The sequence below is a fragment of the Arachis duranensis genome, chromosome 4 (genome assembly GCF_000817695.3).
Source record: "Arachis duranensis cultivar V14167 chromosome 4, aradu.V14167.gnm2.J7QH, whole genome shotgun sequence".
NCBI lineage: Eukaryota > Viridiplantae > Streptophyta > Magnoliopsida > Fabales > Fabaceae > Arachis > Arachis duranensis.
This window is the reverse complement of record NC_029775.3, coordinates 7,242,001-7,249,670: the sequence shown is the minus strand read 5'-3', so window position 1 is coordinate 7,249,670 and position 7,670 is coordinate 7,242,001. Positions and strand designations below refer to the sequence as shown.

At 31.0% G+C, this 7,670-nt stretch overlaps 1 long non-coding RNA gene across 1 annotated transcript; it reads right to left on the bottom strand.

Annotated features, from left to right (window-relative positions):
• Positions 1-5,559: 5,559 nt before the first annotated feature.
• LOC107483025 (uncharacterized) lies at positions 5,560-7,664 on the bottom strand. Its single transcript, XR_008008369.1, has 3 exons — positions 7,473-7,664; positions 7,247-7,394; positions 5,560-5,752 (listed from the first exon to the last, which is right to left on the bottom strand). It is a non-coding gene; the product is annotated as an uncharacterized LOC107483025 (long non-coding RNA).
• Between the last annotated feature and the right edge of the window lie 6 nt (positions 7,665-7,670).

Below are 7,670 nucleotides of genomic sequence, written 5' to 3'. Positions count from 1 at the left end.
CCATTGATAACAATTAAGATACATCCATTGATAACAGTAAGATACACCCATATATAAGAGTCAGATACACCCAAAGATATTCGCAAGATACATCCATTGATAACAGTGAGATACACCCATAGATATTATTCAGATACACCCAAAGATGTCAAACAAGATACACCCATTGATTACAGTGAGATACACCCATAGATATTATTCAGATACACCCAAAGATGTCAAACAAGATACACCCATTGATTACAGTGAGATACACCCATAGATATTATTCAGATACATCCATATAGATATCAGTCAGATATCACTCAACCATGCTTCAATATCAAGCCACATTTCAAGGTTAAGCAGTTTACACCCCCGAATCTACGGAATAAACCCCCAAAAATCAACAAAAATAGCAGGAGAACTTAGAATAACAATGTAGAACGACGTAGAACTTAGAAGAACGACGTATAACTTAGAACAGTATAACAAAGAAGTAAGAGTAATAGTAAACCCTAGAAGAACGACGTAGAAGAAAAGTAAAATATACAGTATTTTAATGGACTTACGTTGAGTATTCTTGGTTTGTTTTTTCTTCAGATTCTTCACAGAGAGGTTGATGGTGTTTTGATGCAGTTTTCGAACTACGATTTCTATATTTTGAAACTTGATTTTCGCTCAAAAATGAGAGGGTTTCGTTGTTTTGAAAGCGCCTTGAGAAATGGAAGAAGTGGAAGAGTCTTCCATACGTAACCGTTCGAATGTTGAGCGCGTGATTTTGACGCGCTATCTTATCTCTCTTCATGCGCGTGATTTCTGTTTGGGCTGGGCCAACTTGTTTGCTTGTAGGCTTGTATGTGTAGCAGGCCCGTTTTTTACCAAAAATTAGGTGAATATGAAAAGACTATGTCATTTGAATTATAACTCGTTGGCAAAGAAAAAAATACTCTTAATTATATATTAAATAGAATAATTATTTATTAGGCTCATTCTTATACAAATAAAAATTTCTCTTAGTTTTATATCTGTAATATTTTATACCAATTAGCTTTAAAGTTTAATTATTTTTTGAATAATTAATAAAAAAGTAATACAACTAATTGTTTAAATATAATTGTATTTTAATTTTTAATTCTATTACGTACACATTGAGGATAATTTGAAATAAAAGATAATGGACTTGTTGTAATTACCATATATTTTGTACTTTAATTTTTCTACAGAATCGATTTTGTGTTTGAAGTTAGCCAACCAGCAACGGCGACAGACAGAGTTCTTCCTCTTCTATGACAACGATTTTTCGGGTTTTGAAGGTCATTCATAACACAGGTGGAAAGAAGTGGGTTCAAGAGCGTCAAAATCTGTGGTTAGCCAAAACAATAGTGGAAGCATCGCCAGCAAACAAACCAGTGAAGATGCTTAAAGACATCGCATCGACAATAACAGAGTAATAGTAATAGAAGAATTCGATCAAATTTTCCTGAGTACTTTGTGGTGTAAAGATCGTCCTCTGTGTTAAACGAGAGAATTAGTTTTTTTGTCCGTATCAATTTGTTTATTCAACTCATTACAAAAAAATAATAACAATAATAAATAAATTTAATTTACTTGATAACCTTTGATAGTAAGTTAACTTTTAAAGAGTGTTAGCACTCTCGGCACAGGATTCGGTGGTCCAGGAACCTTTGGACCACTTAATGGTCCAAATAGAAAACATGTTTTTAGAGTTTTTTTATCAATTGCTACGTAGTTCTTGAACTAATTTTAATTACAAATCAACCCCATATATTTTATTTAATTATAAAATAGTTTTTTATTTTATAAATTATTATTTTATTAATTATCAATTATATTTATTAACAATCAAATACAAAAATAATAACCAATTATATCCTCCATTCATCCTAATAATTTCAATTGATTAAAAAATTAACTTTGATCTCGTTACATTCGTCCATGGCTTCCAAATCGTGTTTCCTTGAAATTCAATCGATTGGTTTTTCAAAACAATCGATTGAATGATAACTCAATCGATTGGTTTACACTATATCACAAAACAATTGATTGAAATTTGTAAGGTAGAATGGTAAAAAGCTTATACCAATCGATTGTTATACTTTCCAATCGAATGAATGCCTCAAAACAATCGATTGAATTCACGAAAACAACATAAATTTGTCAAATATAATCGATTGGAAAGTGATGACATTGAAATTTTAGCCAAATTCAATCGATTGGTAATGTAATCCAATCGATTGGAAGGTGATGAAGTTGAATGTTTTGCCAATTTCAATCGATTGGTAATGGTACATAAAATTAATTTATAGATTTGTAATTTATAAAATTAATTTTGCCGATCAATAGTACCTTTTGCTTTTATTCAAGTAAGGCAGAGTAAAAAATACAAAAAGTATATGATATTGATAAGGTAGTAGCGTATCAAGTAGTAAGTATGCTTAATTTATTTATTTGTGTTATGCACAAATTTAGTTTCGTTAAAATATTAGTAACCAGTGCTCTAATTTTTGTAAATATGTTTTGGGATAAGTGTTTGCAATTAGTTAAATGTTAGAATATATTGACTAAATTCTTTTAATATATTTAGAGTTAATATAAAACTGAGGGTAAAAAACGTATTTAAGCCAAGGAGAAAAGTTTATTACGCATATAAGCCAAACAAGAATCTGATACAAGAATTCAGCAAAGCACACTTTAATGTAATTCGAAACAACTTTATTCGAATTACATTCCTTAATAATTCGAATCAATACAGCTCCAATTATTCCCAACCATTGCATACAAGTAATTCGAATCAACTTAGAACGAATTATAAAAGCATAATTCAAATTGTATCAATTCGAATTAGTAGGAACACGTGAGTAGGAGGAAGTTCGAATCAAATTGATTCGAATTACTCACATTTCGAATCAAATGGTAATTCGAATTACACATTGTACAATAAGATACTAGAAAAAATACTATATAATATAAAAAAATATACTAAAAGAAGTATAAAACAAAATTATAGTAAATTAATTTTAGTATAAAATTATTAAATATAAATTAATTTTAACTCCTATTAGTACATTGAATTAAAAATAACATATAAAAATGTACTTGTATTTATTAAATTTTAATAACATATAAAAATTTAATGACTTTTTAAATATTTTTTTTATAATAGGAGTACATTTTTATATACTTTAAATACTTTATATAAAAATGTACTTATATTTATCATACAAAAATAAAGTGTTGTGCTAATATAATAACATTATAATATTTTAAATCAATTTTTTTCTAGGATTTTAGATTAAAAGCAGCACATGAAAAAACATTATTGGTATTTTAAAGCTAACTTAATTAAAAAAGATAGAACTGTATTTTTTAGGATTTTATGTACATAATTAGGCTAATTTTTTTAAAATTAATCAAAGATGTGTGTTACACTATATTATTTGGTTTCAGGTAAATTTTACTGTAAAATCCGGTTAATTAACGGCTAATTAACCCATAAATGAGAATTTATTCTAGAAAGCCCAAATGTGATTTTTGTGGCTAAATGTGATAGAGGAGATTAAGACGAGAATTTCGATACCAATTTTATAGAATTCGGACCAAGATTGGACCGAACGGGCCAACCGGACCCAAAGTGGGCCCTTGGCCCAACATAACTAAACCAAAACCCTAGTTTTCAGAACGTTAATTTTTTAATCAATTGGAATTATTAGGATGAATGGAGGATATAATTGGTTGTTATTTTTGTATTTGATTGTTAATAAATATAATAGATAATTGATAAAATAATAATTTATAAAATAAAAAACTATTTTTATAATTAAATAAAATATATGGGGTTAATTTGTAATTAAAATTAGTTCAAGGACTACGTAGCAATTGATAAAAAAACTCTAAAAATATGTTTTCTACTTGGACCACTAAGTGATCCAAAGGTTCCTGGACCACCGAATCATGTGCCAGCACTCTCTATTTTATCTGAAGTGCACTAGTTTGGCACTGAATTCGATAGTTCCAGAACGTTTAGACCATTAAATGGTCATATAACAAAACATGTTTTTTAATTTTTTTAACTATTTTTTATTTTATAAATTATTATTTTATCAATTATCTATTATATTTATTAATAATCAAAAACAAAAACAATAACGAATTAGATCTTCAATTGATCATAATAAAGCTTTTGGTCATTCCAATGGATTAAAAATTTATATTTGATCCGTGACGTTCATCCAGGGTCGCGAAATCGTGTTTCCTTAAAAACCAATCGATTGAATTATAACTCAATCGAGTGGATTATAGTGTATCACAAAACAATCGATTGAAAATTACAAGGCAACATGGTTTTCGCATAAATCAATCGATTGGTTATATGACCCAATCGATTAAACGATGAATAAAAAGTGGATTTTTGTAATTCAATTGACTGTTTCTACTACCCAATCGATTAAATCCTTGAAAACAACCTGAGAGCTCTCACAATTCAATCAATTGGTTGTATTATCCAATGGATTGAATTCACCAAAACAATATGGATGTGCTACCCAATGAGAAAATTATTTTATGTAAAGTTTTGCACTAATAATTTAATTCAGCGATGATGAACGATATTATTATTATTAGAGCCCCACTACTAAAAAAGTAATTATTTTTCAATAAACTTAAAAATAAAAGAAATATTTATTTTTAAATAGACCAAGTATCAATTAATCTACTTAGCAAGCGTCTACTAATGGATCATGTCTACTAATGGATCATAACTAATAGAAGAACAAAGATATGGAATATATTTGCACGTTATCATGTGTGCAATATACAGAAGGGCACATTTGATCGCTAAAACAATTTTTGGAAGTGAGTTTTTTGAAGTGGTCATAAATGAGTTTTGTAAATGTTTTTATAAAATATTTAGGGAGAATGGCTGATTTTTTTTTTTAAATATAAATATATCCTTAAATTATTTTTTTTTTATTTATCTCCTGCAGATATAATTATGTATACAAATTATTCTAAAATACAAATTTTCATTGTAGCACAACCAATCCATTGATTTTAGAAAATTCATATTGTTTTGGTGAATTCAATCGATTGGATAACACAACCAATCGATCGAATTGTGAGATCTCGGGTTGTTTTTAAGGATTCAATCGATTGGGTAGTAGAAGCAATTGATTGAATTACAAAAAGCCACTTTTTATTCATCGTTCAATCGATTGGGTCATATAACCAATCGATTGATTTATGAGAAAACCATGCTGCCTTTGCAATTTTCAATCGATTGTTTTGTGATACACTATAATCCACTCGATTGAGTTATAATCAATCGATTGTTTTGATAATCCAATCGATTGGTTTTCAAGGAAACACGATTTCGCGTGTAACACCCTCACTATCAGTAGTCACGCTTCCGGCTGCGCCACTCTGATAGCAAGGAGTATTACGACTACTTTATATACTAAATACTAAAATAGGAGCCTGTGACTCGACACTGTATCGCTGATTTCCTTGAAAACCGGAAGTAAACACTTTATCTTAATAAAAAAAACAATCAGACATAGATTCATATACAAGACTCCTTACATAATAACTCATAATATAATATACATATAAAACATACAAATCCTATCCCTCTTGCAAATTTGTAATAACAAAGTCGAGGGAATAAAATAATCTAATTAATACAACAACATATCAACCAAACGCAGTATAACTCTTCTTAACGCTTCTTCATCCGGTTCCTGAAAAGATAAAGCTGTAGGGGGGTGAGAACCTAACCACATAGTCTCACCACAGAGTTTCAAAGTTGTCATAAAAAGATATTTAATAAGCAAACTATTTTCAAGCTCAGTGATTATCATTGCCTTATGAATCTTTTAAAAACCAATAGAAAATCGTTCAAACCTTTTCGAAGAAATAATATTTAATCGTTTAGAAATCCGAAACCTTTCCTTTCTTATAAGAAAAATCTCAATCAGAAACCAACCACGCAATCAAACAACACAATCATTAATTTAGCACCAAAGTTCATTCTCAAATGTAGCATGCCAGGACAAACACAGGCAAGACAGACAAGAAAAGAATAAGTAGGTAGCAGTTACAACAAATAGTTCAAGTAGCAGTTAAGAACAGTTTAGCAATTAGGCAAACCAAAACAAGTTCAAACCCAAGCAAAGCATACAAATGCATATGATGCATGCCTGTCCTATGGCTGATGAGGCTCATCTGTCGGTTATCCAGCCAATCCGACAAGTCTGAATTGTCCTTAGGCTATCCCACGACGTGCATCCCCAAGAGTCTATGCATAGCTTTTCTCAAATAATCAATATTGCTCAATGGGGGTAACATTCCCAGGAATTTATATAGTGCCCGGTCACACACTTACGTCGTAGGGTCAACAGAGTATCGAGTTTTCAACCTGGTACACGTGGTGGCAAGCCACGGCACTTAATCCAGGGAACCTCGTGTCTCAGATATTTCAAATTCATAAGCCTTGTGAATAATTCAAAGTTCACATCTCAACATTCTCAATATCATAATCATTCAACAATCCAAATTTCATTTCCAAGTTCATTTCAAAGCCATATTTCAAAGAAAATCCCCATTATCCTCTTTTTCATTCTGTTCGTTAACAATCTCGATTCCAAAACAAAATTCTTTCTTTGATAGACAAATCAATCTTAAAACGTATATTGCTTAAAAAAAACTAATTTTTTTTTATTACTTTAAATAAAACTTTCAATTTTATAAATTTCGGCAGCATCTCCTCTAAAACTTGGACACTGCCACCCTTTTCGGGTCCCATCCAAACATTTCTCAAACCTTTTCTCAACCATTTTCAAATCTCAAACATTTTCCAGAATTGAACCAGTTCCAATATCAAATTATTTTCAAATCAACCAATTCTAACAAATAAACCTCTTTTTAAAATCGAATCAGCTCAAATACTAAATCATTTATAAAGTCACTAACTCAAAATTAAACCACTTCCAAAGCCAATTCCTTTACATCATCAAAAATAACTTCAAATCAAGAAAAGACATTTCTCATAATAATCAACTAAATAACCTTTCAAATTAATTTCTTTTCAGCAATCACAAACTACTCAAGCAGTCAAGCAATCAGTCATTCAGTCCAGCAAACAACCACATTTATAAGGCAATTATAATCACATGCATATATTCTCTCACATTAATATCTATTTATCACAACTCTGTAATATAAATTAGATTTTAAGAAAAACCCCTACCTCGACTCATCGAAACCATAGCTTAAAATGCGTCAACGAAACCATTTCTCTTAACCCGAAACCAACAGCAACCGCAAACTCAGTCCCTGATCACTTCCGCAGCACTCACAGCAACTTAAGAGCGACATATGAAGCTCAAAACACAACCCTACGTTACCAGAACCTCAGAGTTTATAACCAAACATAACAGAATACTACCACGGGTTTCCGAAATATAAATACTTACCAAACTAAGAAAATGAAACAGCGGCAATCGCTGAACCGGTTTGGCGGCAGCTCCGGCAGCCACCTCGAACGACAGCGACGACCAGAACTCCGACAACGGCGACGGCGGCAGATCTCGGTGGCGACAGAGGTGTTCTCCAGTGGCAGGACCCGGACAGAAGCTCCGGCAGCGGCGGATCTGGCGGCAACGGCTTCTCAA